Source organism: Danio aesculapii, chromosome 12 (assembly GCF_903798145.1).
Source record: "Danio aesculapii chromosome 12, fDanAes4.1, whole genome shotgun sequence".
Classification (NCBI taxonomy): domain Eukaryota; kingdom Metazoa; phylum Chordata; class Actinopteri; order Cypriniformes; family Danionidae; genus Danio; species Danio aesculapii.
In genome coordinates this window covers 26860283-26873336 of record NC_079446.1, presented here as the reverse complement: position 1 = coordinate 26873336, position 13054 = coordinate 26860283, and positions in this window count along the sequence as shown.

Genomic DNA, 13054 nt, shown 5'->3' with positions numbered 1-13054 from the left:
ATATATTGACAGAGATCAAGGTGCCGTTTTGCAATTCACAACTGTAAATAAATAGAAAACATTTGTGAATCACAAAATAGAGAAATCGTTAACTAACAGATATTTTTACAGTGTAGAAATACTGAGAAATATAATCGACATCTGGCTTAAAGCAGAAAAGAAAGCACATTGTTGCACACGTGTAAATAATATGAAAAGATGCACTGCTAAGGTTTAGAAAAAATATGAAGCATATCTAGAATGTACATCATTTTAAAACTATACTCTGGCAATCTTATGGGAATTGTTGTGTTGTGTTGTGGGGAATTGTCCGCAAAATGTGTTTGCTAAACCTGAGAGAAGGAAATAGCATCAATATTTTACTCACATTTTTACCACCATCTGCTGTCTTGTTTGATAAATGTTGCTGATGATGAATGGGGTACATGGCATCCAAGCCTCGGGCCTGTGTTATTAAACATAAATGATACAGTGTATATAAAAAACAAAAAAGAAACACCCACGCACGTTTAGCTAATGGGAACATGTCATTCGAATAACTCAATTATTGAAAACACAGTAAGAGCAGTAATCATACCTCTGAAACTGTGGACTCTGAAACTTGTGGATGCTATTGTGGTACTGAAGAACTGGTGAAATAACATCTCGTCTGGTTCTTCTCCTATGTGGGACAGTTTACGCCTTTGTTCTGACTGAATTCATTTTGATTTTGTTAAAGTGCACTGATTAATATGTCAAAATTGTTTTCCTACTACAAAGAGTTCATTGGTTTATTGAGCAATGATTGTGTCATTTGTTTAACCAAACACTTGAATCAAACCAATGAACACGGGAACTGTGGCCTTTGGATGACTAAACAGCATAATTGCAAAAAGATTGCGGGAAGAAACACAAGAGTAGAAAGACTAGTGAGTAAATTAATATTTTAACTAGAAAATACTTGGTGTGATATTGTGAACTAAACAAAATAATATGTGATACTAGTTTAAATACATTACGAAAGAAAAAATAAAACCACTTAAAAACCACATAAAATTACTTACTTTCAGCTGACGTTTTCATCTGTGAACCACAACAATATGAGGGATGAGAGGGAGTTGAGCCTTTTCAACAAAGTTTCTGAGGGGGGGAAATGCGGAAAACCGTAACTGAAGAAAAAATTTTCAACCATTTGAAATTTGGCGCGCCCGCGAGTTGTACGTGAGCGAAACTGAGCGCACGTGTTCAACGCCATATAAGGAGAAAAGGGCGGAGGGAGAAATGACCAACAAACACTAATTCGCCAAGTTCATCAACGCAAATGAAACAGTTGATTAAACTACATTTGAGAAGTCTTTCTGCATACAATGCATTCAAATATTTCATTTTCAAGACCATTACGTTTTAAGTTGTTCAGTTCAAAGTAGTAAGAAGTTTTAATATATAAATAACATGAACTTGACAACCTGGTCATGCAGTCTATTTTGAATAATAATATATAACTAAGAGTGTAACGGCATTAGTATTTGTCCCAAACCGTCTCTGACTGGCAAAAAAGACCATAGCACTAAGAAATCTGAGAAGCACACAAAATGCATCTTTGCTCAGGAAGGGTTTTGCCATGTTGCCATTGTCATACCAACTTACTAAGTAAACCCTTGCAAGCTTGTCCCACATCTGAGTTCTTCGAAACAAAGTTTTGAGACAATTGAACCAATTGCTTTGAAAAATGATTCACAGTTATGAATCATTCAAAACACTACGTGATAAATGCAATAAAACTCAGGCAAAACATCCATTAGAATTCACTTTTTCAAACATATTGAAAATTATAAACACAAGCAGGGGCGATTTTAGGATTTTCATATATATATATATATATATATATATATATATATATATATATATATATATATATATATATATATATATATATATATATAATATTACATTTGTAAGTAGTAATTTAATAGAAATACACTTAAGAATGTTTGTTTAATATGGGTTGTATACTAGTATTCCACTGTATTACATAGAGGCATAGCCACTTGAGTTCTAAATAGGCCAAATAGGCTCAACCCACCTGTTTACCGTAGTAAAAACCACTTTCTATATTCAAGGACATTTTTTGTTTCCATGTATTAAATAAATAAACTGCTACTTTTTTAATTAAATGGCATACATACAAATATATATTTTTAAACTTACAGGCTAATTCACATATTTCACGATCTGAATGATAATAATAAATACGACGTTTTTTAATACTAAACAACACTTGATGTTTCTATCTCTGTCAGTGACTCAGTGACAGTTAAAATGAATACATTCTCTAAGTGGTTCTGTCACTGTGTTTAATCCTTTCTGTGCAAGACTATACAGGTGATACAAGGTTATTTATGTCAAAGAACTGCAATTAAGCCATTTCAAATTTAAAGGGGGCAATAATGAGGCAATAATTTAGAGTAGTTTATGAGCTAATCGCAAAAGTTTTAAGGTGGCTGAGAAGAAATATAAGGCTACAGCCCCCCCTAAAATAGGCTTAGCAACGCCCATGAACACAAGCTTTTAATTGAAATTATAAATGTGTAATATCATTAAATATGTAATATCATTAAATAAGTTTACATGATATGCGAGGTATGCGTTAAACCATGTTTTGTTTTGTGTTTTGATTTTCAGACAGGTTGTTAAATGTGGTTTCATTAAGCCATCTGTTATGCTATTTTGGGTGGTTGCAAAATTATCAATTATTATTATATCCTGGATATTTCTATACCAACATGTTTATTATATTGCAAGCATTTTGTGGCATGTTTGTAGCACATTGTTAGCATGTTTTAAAACATTAACATGTCTAGCGATTGCTACCTTGTTTTAATATGATGTGAACATGTTTTACCGTATCACGGTATAGAACTTAGCTATTGTTTTTTAACACATTAACACTTTTAAATATGTCAGTATCTAGTTTTGGGATATTGGACACGTACAAATTCGAATGAATTAGCCACTAAACTGGCAAAACGTAAAATAGTGACGTTTCCTTGTAGGATTAGGCTGGTTTTGACACATTGATACGTTTAAAACTATTGCTTCTATGATTTGACATTGGTAGCTACTTTTAGCATTTCATTAACGTCCTACTCCTAGGATACGTTATAAGCATTGTTATTGATAGATATGGCTCATTTGAACATTCCACAAATGTATATCAAGTGGATTTTTTGGGAGATTTCATTGTTAATTTTGTGATTCTATATAAGCACACTCCATATAATGCTATATAACAAAGAAAATCTCAAGGTATGACTCCATTACAGCTGTAAAGACTAAGAAATATTAGTTTCATGATAACTATGATTCATAGTTTAATATTTTTATTATATATTTGGCTTTTCACAAACCAACATGCAAATTAAAGTTATGAAAAGCCTGTATGTGTAAAAGTGCCAGTGATTCATAGCCAGATACAGTTGGATACTGTGATTCATAGCCAGATACAGTTGGATACTGTGGCTGAGTAGGAATGCCTAAAAAACCAATAGCACAGTGACTCAGTGATCTTCAGTTATTTAATCACTGTCAGTTTGAACCACAGGTTTATTGAAACACACAGTGTGTCAGACTGAAATCAGAGTTACATTATCATCAAACTGTTGCTTGTGGTAACACTGTAGATTTCTTAAATTTTTTATGATTTGTTCGAACTGTACAATAAACAAACACACAATAGTAATTGGCAGAAATACTACATATTAATCTCCTTATACACTGGAAGAGATATGTTACATGCTGCACCACTTTTCTTGTGATTCTCACGGTTGGTTCTGCTTAGCAAAGCCCTTTTCTTTTTCCCTTCCCCCTCAACAAGTTTTTTTTTTTTCTATACATGCTTCATATGGAGTCCATTAGTTGTGCCATCTGAGCTTGCTTGTGGTGAAAAATGTTTGACGTCCATCAAGATGTGTGCTGTGATGTCATTAGTAGACCTAAGAGCACAGGGACTATCATATGGAATTGGGGGAGGTGGGAAGGATAGACGCTGTGCTTCAAGCTAAACCAGATGATGGAACAAAAAAACCTTGAAACCTCAAATGTGTTCATCTTAAAAGTCTGTTGATCCCAAGACATGTTCATGGTTTTTAGGATTGACATGCAATGTAATGTACAAAGCTTTGCACCAACGCATTTCCATAAGTCAGTCCGTGTTTCAAAACACTTTCAGTGTATTTGTTTGATGTTCTTTAAATAAAGCTTATGGCATGAAGTACTAAAGGGGTTTTGATGGTACAGATCATGTCTTTGAGGATATGAATTCCATACAACAGACACATGGGCTCTGTCTGAAATCTGATTTTCAAAAGAAGTATGCTATATATGTACTACTATATACAGTTAAAGTGAAAATTATTAGCCCTCCTGTGAATGTTATTTTCTTTTTCAAATATTTCCCAAATGATGTTTAAGAGGAGGTGACACAGTGGCTCAGTGGTTAGCAACTGTTGGCGTGGGTTTCCCCCAGGGGCTCCGGTTTCCCCCACAGTCCAAAAACATGTGGTATAGGTGAATTGAAAAAACTAAATTGGTCGTAGTGTATGTGTGTGAATGAGTGTGTATGGATGTTTCCCAGTACTAAGTTGCAGCTGGAAGAGCACTGCTGTGTAAAACATATACTGGATAAGATGGCGGTTCAATCTGTTGATGAATAAAGGGACTAAGCTTAAGGAAAATTAATGAATGAATGTTTAAGAGAGCAAGAAACACAGTATTTATTATAATATTTATTTTTCTTCTGGAGAAAGTCTTATTCGTTTTATTTTGGCTATAATAAAAGCGTTTTTTAATTTTTCTAATATTATTAGCAATATTTTCTTCGATTGTCTACAGAACAAACCGTTGTTATATAATGACTTGCCTATTTACCTTAATTAAGCTAGTTAAGCCTTTAAACTGGGGCTGAATACTACTATCTTAAAAATATTTATAATATTATTTACTGTCATCAAGATAAAATAAATCAGATTTTAGAAATTAGTTAATAAAACTATTATGGTTAGAAATGTGTTGAAAAAATATTTCCATTAAACAGATATTGGGGGAAAAATATGCAAGGGGGCTAATAACTCTAAAATTGCGGTCACACTTGACTTTTCTTCCCATAGACTTCCTTTCGTATTCACGCGAATGCGTCAGACTGGAAACGCTAGGTCATGCGTCAAGTTTCACATGTTGCTGCGGTGCAAAGTTCAAGCTTGGTGAACTCTGACCTGCGAAATCGCATCACTTGACTTCGTGAGACCAATCGAGGATAAAAACACGACCTCTCTGGACAGAAATTTAAAACATGGAGCAATCGCTCGCTTTTTTAAATGTCTAATCATCTTGTTTAATCCCGCCCCTTTTCGCAGCGCCGTACGACAGAATTTCGCACACACAAAGCCCAGTGTGACCGTAGCTTCACTGTATTGACTTATAGATTTATTATTTATGATTTTCTAACAAGATTGCTAACAAAATTTAAACACACTCACAGTAAAGTTATTTTTCATTCGTTGTTTAGTGGTAAAAATAAGTTAGAATGCCTACTTCTAATTAGCCAATTCTCCGCTCTGCTGAGAACAGTTTTTGATGAATACATTAATATGGTTTACATAATTTTCATAAAATAACTGTTGTTTACAATAAAGCGCTGAGAAAACAGTAGCTAAGAAAGCATCTAAAACTAGTGTTTTGAAAATTAGCATGAGCTTAATAATTCAATACAAGTAAACAAGAACTGCTACAGTCTCTAGACAGTCTGCTCCACTTCATTGACATGATGTCACAGAGATACCAGAAAGTATCCCAAAGCCTATTTAAAATGACATAACCAGGCCTGTAGTCAGCCTGGTGAAAGGGGTGGTTCTTTTTTTCTCAAAAAGTGGACTTTTTGGAGTTATTCGCTTCATTGTCTATTTAATTATGAGATTTAAATACTGCTTTTTAATGACATTTTAAGCTCTTTATTTTTAGCTGGATTAGCTTATCGGATGGTCTTCATAACCACACTTTTTGATGTAAAAAAATATTTCCTCAACATTTCAAATAAAGAAATATGAAAAAACATTTATTTTTAAAATTCAAATTACATCATAAATCATTAGAAAAAAATTAGGAATCTGTCAAAGTTTTAAATTGAAATCTGTAGTCTATTGTCATTTCTGTTATGTCAGATTGTATATTTTCTTGCACAGCTGGATGTTGGACTCATGAAAAATAATTGTTTGCATTGAGCAAAACGGATTAGCTGAAGTCACACTGAAGCAACAGCCAACAGAGGATTCTGCTTGGTCCTAAAACCTTTTTCGATGGGTTATTTTCATTATTTAAAATGGCATAGCAGTCAGTTGGCATTTCTGTGTGAAGTTTGCATGTTCTCCCCGTGTTCATGTGGGTTTCCTCCGGGTTCTCTGGTTTTCCCACAAGTCCAAAGACATGTGGTATAGGTGAATTTGGTAGGCTAAATTGCCCGTAGCGTATGTGTGTGAATGAGTGTGTATGGGTGTTTCCCAGTAATAGGTTGCGGCTGAAAAGCTATCCGCTGCATAAAACATATGCTGGATAAGTTAATAAACTAAGCCAAAAAGAAAATGAATGAGTAAATAATGGCATAGCAGCCAAAATAGGACAAATAAGCTCACGTATGGAACAAATTCTGGACCTTTGTCAGTGAGGGGTGGATTTTTCGAACCACCCGAACCCCCCTGGCTACAGGCGTGATAACAGTTCATTCTGTTCAATTACAGAGTTCATTCTTCAATTACATCTTATGTTTAAAGCGTTTATCCTCACCAAGGCTTTACTTACTAAAAACTTAATATACTAAATATCCAGTGTATAACTGTCTGGCATCGTACACAATGTATGGCAGCAAATGAAAAACATCCCAGTGACAGGAAGTGACAAAAAAAGAACATCCTGCCACACCATTGTCCTATTTTTTTTTTTCATTTTTCTGTGGAAATAATTTCACTTCCTATAAACATAAACCACAACTATGGGATTCTTTGTTCATTCAAGTTAGGCAACATCACCCTTTCCATTGAGCGGCTTGAGATAACATATTTCATTTAAAATGCAAGAATTGGAAGCCATATCATTGAATAAACACATTAAATACAATTTGTACTCAACGCGTGACCTACAAAATGGTTCATTCATATTCCTTGTAGAAGGAGGAGAGATGGCAGCACAGTAAGAGAGACAGAGATCTGCGGTTTCTCGTATGACCAACATTTATTCAGAGCTCAAAATATGAACCGTGGACATTTGACCTCTGTGTCTGTTACTCAGCGGATCTAAAATTAGTCATAATTGCAGGCTGAGGGGTGAAAAAAGACAGAATATATGGTCCGTTGGAGCCACAGCTTGGCGGCTACTTATTCCTAAGCATTTGGATGGACGAGAACAGCATGTCCTCCGCTGGAAACATCACAGCTCGGGGACTGCTAGTCCAGACCCTCTTTCACTGACCATTGAAAGCACATCATTCTCATTCCCAGAGGAATTGACACGAAAGGTGAAAGAAAACGTCTAGAAACCTCATCAATTATTTATCCGAACTATTTCTCAATACATCACATGTGGAAACATGTCAGACACTCAAGGAGATCAATATGACAACGTTTGTGTCTGAGAAATAATGTGGTGTTCAGGATATTTCCAGCTCCTAGAAGATGCTCTTTTGAGTCTCCATAGAAAGCAAATGTCTTGATTTTAGATGAAGACATCCAAAACTTTCATTCGATTATAGCATCCATGTGAGTCCTATTACTTTCAATCATGCATTCCAATAAAAAAAATGTGATTAAAAGGCCTCTGTGAAGCATTCCTCAGTGATATCTTTGACGTAGGTTATCTTGGCTCAAATAAGGGTGAGAGGGAATGAGGTTCAGTCACTGGAAAAAAGAAGAGAAAGAGATAAGAAGAGAGTGATTATGATAACATGTCAGTTCTATCATGCGGAAAGCAGAGTTAGGTTCATCTCCAAGTTTAATCTGGCCAGCATGGCGTATCGGTTTTCACTACTTAGTATAAATATTAAATTACTGCTCTAACGTTGTTTTTTTACAAGGCGGTTTTAACGAATGTTGAAACATCACAAGCTTTTCAAGAATCTGGATATAAAACAAATACACTTCAAGTTTTGTCATGTTCTGTTTTTTGGGGGCGTTTTTTAGTCAAGGATTTATCATTTTTTGAGACTGGAGTTCTTGAAAATATGGTCGAAACACTCAACTTTTAGAGTTAAATTAAAGATTACACATTTCGTTCCAAGATTCATCACTCTCAGAGAATTAAAAAAGCACAGCCAAGGCTTTAATCAGGAATTTCATCGCATAGTTCTTCAATCTATCTGTGAGTCAGACCTAAAATGAAAACCAGACGCACCCCCTATGAGGCTGCATTGAGATTTCATCTGTGAAGGTGAAGAGATTTAACAACATTTTTGCAAATTATGACGTTTTAGGAAAGCGTGAAGAGGATGATGAAGACGTACAGAATGATGATGTCTCGGTGGAGGAAGGGAAGAACAGAATGTTGTATGTGCAAATCACCCGAGCAGGTGTTAGAGACTCCGCCAAAGTGAGAGAAAACAGAACTGAAATGTTCCAAGGGTCTTATTACTGTTGCTGAGAGAGCACACAACACAAGCAATGTAAACAAGTAAGTCGAGAATGTCTCTATGATGCCCTCTGGTCATTTGAAAGCACCGTATCTCGCAAAAACATCTTGACACAAGTCATATCGAAAGATCAGTTAATGTGCAAAAGGCCGCAGCGCCGACTAAGATGAGTAAGACTGAGCAACTGCATTATACATTAGTGTTCAAATGAGTAGTTCAAAGTTAAGTTTTAACTAAAGTATAAGCAGAGACAAGCATCGGTTTCCTGATGTAAACCTTTATTTTTCCAGACAAGAATTCCTGTTCATGGCTTTATGGGTAATGAGCATGTGTGTTTGTGTAAAGAAGCTAAAGCTGATCGTATGCATCGTGTAAGTGGGTCATATATTATAGACATACCATTGAAGGCCACATATGAGTAACAGATGCGCTAAACTGGTTAACTAGCACTAAAGTGAAGATTTATGATCACCAAGTTTTCATGGATCACAGATGGGCAACAAACACACAGCTACAGAGAGCTTTTTAGTTAACCTTCATTGTTTTTTAACTGTATTTCATTTTAACGAATGACTAAGAGTGCATAGTTATTTTTCATTCAGAATTATTATTATATGCATATGTTTTACTACGAAGTCAGCACACACTCTTTCATAAAGTATCCAGATTACATCGTAAAAATACTATTATTCGCAGTTGTAAACAAAGGTTTCTGAAGTACTTTTACTAGACAATACAATGGCAGTATTTCTAGTTCAGTGAAGTAGTTTTGTTTGTTTGGGAAACTGTAGCATATATGTCTCTTTTTAGCATGATATCTGTTTGAAATTTGGTTTATAACCACTTGTTTAGATAGATTATTTGTTCCTTGCCATTATCTTGCTTGAGTTGTGTCTAGGGGTATGCTTACACGACAAGAATGTACTAAAAAGAAAAGTGTTTTCAATTGCATGTTTAAAATACTTTCAAAACAATTCCCTTAATATAAAAAAGCTGAATTGTTCTTTCACCCAACAGTTTGGTTGGTCCTTAACCCTTTAACTGACCCACCAAGAAAAATTGGATTGCATTTTTTAACTCCTAATGTTGCTAGTTAACACATCCAATGCATTTTTTCAACACCTCTACAAAATGGTTGATATGTCGGTTTAAGGTAAAAGTACTGGAATTAATAAATATATTATGAAAATCAGTTGTGAAAGTGTAAGAATCAGAATCAGAAAGCTTTATTGCCAGGTATGTTCACACATACGAGGAATTTGTTTTCGTGACAGAACTTCTACAGTGCAACAGGATTACAGAGACAGGACAAAAAACAGATAATAAATATATTTTTAAAAAATACAAGTAAGTAGTGAGTGCAAATATACAAATTGACAAGTGTATGTACGTGTTTATTACTATATACAATGTTATATGAGCAGATGTTATGTGCAAATTGGCATGTAAAGTGTGTTGTTAAATAAGTGTATATGTGTATAAAAGTGTATAGCAAGTAGTGATGTTGGTTTCGCAATTATTATCATCAAGTGTTCATGAGATGGATTGCCTGAGGGAAGAAACTGTTTCTGTGTCGGGCTGTTCTGGTGCGCAGTGCTCTGTAGCGTTGTGGCCCAGATTTGGCATAAAGCTGGCACAGCTGGCGTTCGTCCATCATTGGCATACAGCATGTGGGCCAAACATGGCCCGGGTTTGGCAGAGGTGGCACGCTATTTAAGCTAACACACAAGACTTGGGCCAGGTATCAAATGTAGTATTTGGACCAGATGTTAAAAAGTTATGTGTGGGTCACTTAAGTTTGGCCTTGACCCACTTTTTAAAAAAAATAATTAAAATTATTTTTGAGTAAAGAAAATATTCTACCAATCAGGTTGCTTTGAGAAAGTCTGTCAAAATCAAATTCATGCGGTCATTGTTTAGCTACAGCTGCATTATTGCTTCATTTTTTTTACGTTTACTGATTCTGAATCTCACTTTCTTTTTAGTATGAACTACAATAAAGCAACGTCTAATGTATTAAGAACTACAGGAAACCAAAAAGGTAGTCTAGTTTCCATTAAAAGAAAAAAGTCTGAGTTAATAGAAATGAATATTCATATTAATAGAAAACTGCCATTCTGTCTTATGAATGTGCAGTTGTGCACAAAGACGGTCCAGAATTTGAATACAATAAATTTCTGCAGTTTTTCCTGAAAAGTTATTATATGCCCAAAACATTTAGGGGCGACACGGTGGCTCAGTAATTAGCACTGTCGCCTCACAGCAAAAAGGTCACTGGTTTGAGTCCAGGCTGGGACAGTTGGCATTACTGCGTGGAGTTTGCATGTTCTCCCCATGGTTGCGTGGGTTTCCTCCTGGTGCTCTGGTTTTCCGCATAGTCCAAAGACATGCGGTATAAGTGAATTGAATAAACTAAATTGGCTGTAGTGTATGTGTGTGAATAAGAGTGTATGGATGTTTCCCAGAGATGGGTTGCGGCTGGAAGGGCATCCGCTGTGTAAAACATATTCTGGATAAGTTGGTGGTTCATTCTGTTGTGGCAACCCTTGATGTATAAAGGGACTAAGCTGAAGGAAAAACACTTGAAATGTATGAGTTGTCACATGGGACCATTCTTTGAGACCTTTGCATCTTTTAAATAAACCCAAGCAGTTTTTATTTGTTCTTACATTTCTCTGGTTTTGTAAAAAAAGGAGTGCATACATTAGATCTATTCATTTCAGCATGCTTTTTGGCTATTTGAATGACCCTCGGGTCTCCAAGACCTCAAACAGAACATGAGGGTTAACCATGGTGTTAAAGAATTCGAGAAAAAAAGCAAGATGTGGAAAGGGAGCCCAAGAGAGAAAGAGAAACGGAGAGCGAGATTTGCTGTGAGGAAGCTCTTGGCTCTGCTTGTCTGCACTTGCACACCAGATGCGCTCTGCCTCAGCTCTGGAATGTGTTTGTGAGAGCAGTTTAACCACTGACCCACCCAACCATTACCACAGAAATCTGATCCAGACAATCCACTCAGCCTCCTTCATTGTGTGTGCGTGTGTTCTTCTCTCTATTATCTTGCTTCCTCTATCAACTTTCTTTCACTCCTTTTCTCTAAAAGATGTGCCTTAACCTATTTTTTAAGATGCTGTTCCCACAAAGTTCTCCTTTCTTTGACCACTGATTACTCAATGTGTTCATGCAAACAAACACTTTACAGGCATGGGTTCGCACTCATACATGAGCACTCATGCTGATTGCGTTTTAATGGTAATCCATGAGCCGTGACAAGGCAATAAAATAAAACTTGAGAAGTTAAAGATGGTCCTTCATTCCGCACATAAAGGCATTGGGGGGGGGGGGGGGGGGGGGGGCACTTATATTGAATTTAGGACTTTCTCAAGTGAGAGTTTTATACTGACACGCAATGTCAGTCAGTTAACAGACATAAGGGCACCTATGATGAAAACCAAGCTGTTTGGACAGAACTGTGTGTGTGTGTAGTGTGTCTACTGTCATACTGGAGTGATATAAACCCAATAAGTTTCTTTTCTTTCCAGACGTTAAAATAGGATCTAGTTTTATAAGTTTAAAATGTTTTTTAAAACAGAGCATGTTTGTATTAAAGACAGTAAAATCGCTATCTTATTCTTAACCGATATAATAACCATGGCCCATGGTGTTAGTAAACATTAATATATATGTGTGTGTGTGTGTGTGTACTGCTAACGGCATTTGTGAGAGACTCATCATATCAGAAAGGCTTGAATTGACTCCACCATAACTACATGAAATAAACTTACTTGGTATTTTTGACTAATGAGCTGTATTTCAGCTTCATCCGAGTCTGTCTCTGTCACTGTGCTGTTTATCTGACATAATGCATGTTGAGAAGCAGACATGCATGTGGAAATGGTGGGTAGTAAATTATTTCATGCAAATGGCCATTTATTAAATTATAAAAAATGTCTTAATCGATTCAATATTCCCATCCCCCTAAAGAAACTGCTGTTGTATTTGATGCCATATTGGAAGTTATTAGATTATTCTAAGGCATTCCCGTATCCTTCTGTTTCCCCCCCTTTAGACCCTTTTACTACAATGGTAAGAAAATGTTGTTCCTCTGTAACTTCTTCAAAAACATCAATACACTCGTTATATTTTAATGGATTTGTATCAGTTCCAAATCTTACGTTTTATTTGAACTCTTTTGTTTATGATACATTTTGGATGAAAATATGGCTCATCCCAAATATCTACTTAGTTACAAATAAGATAAACAAGTTTCATTTAGAATTATTCATTATACATATCCAGTAAATACTCTCTTAGTAAAGTACAAAAAAAGATATTGATCCTAATAAGCAACACCCATAGTCCCTAGTTCACTTATTTTGTCAGTGCAGTTGTTCTAATTTGCTTTGAAAA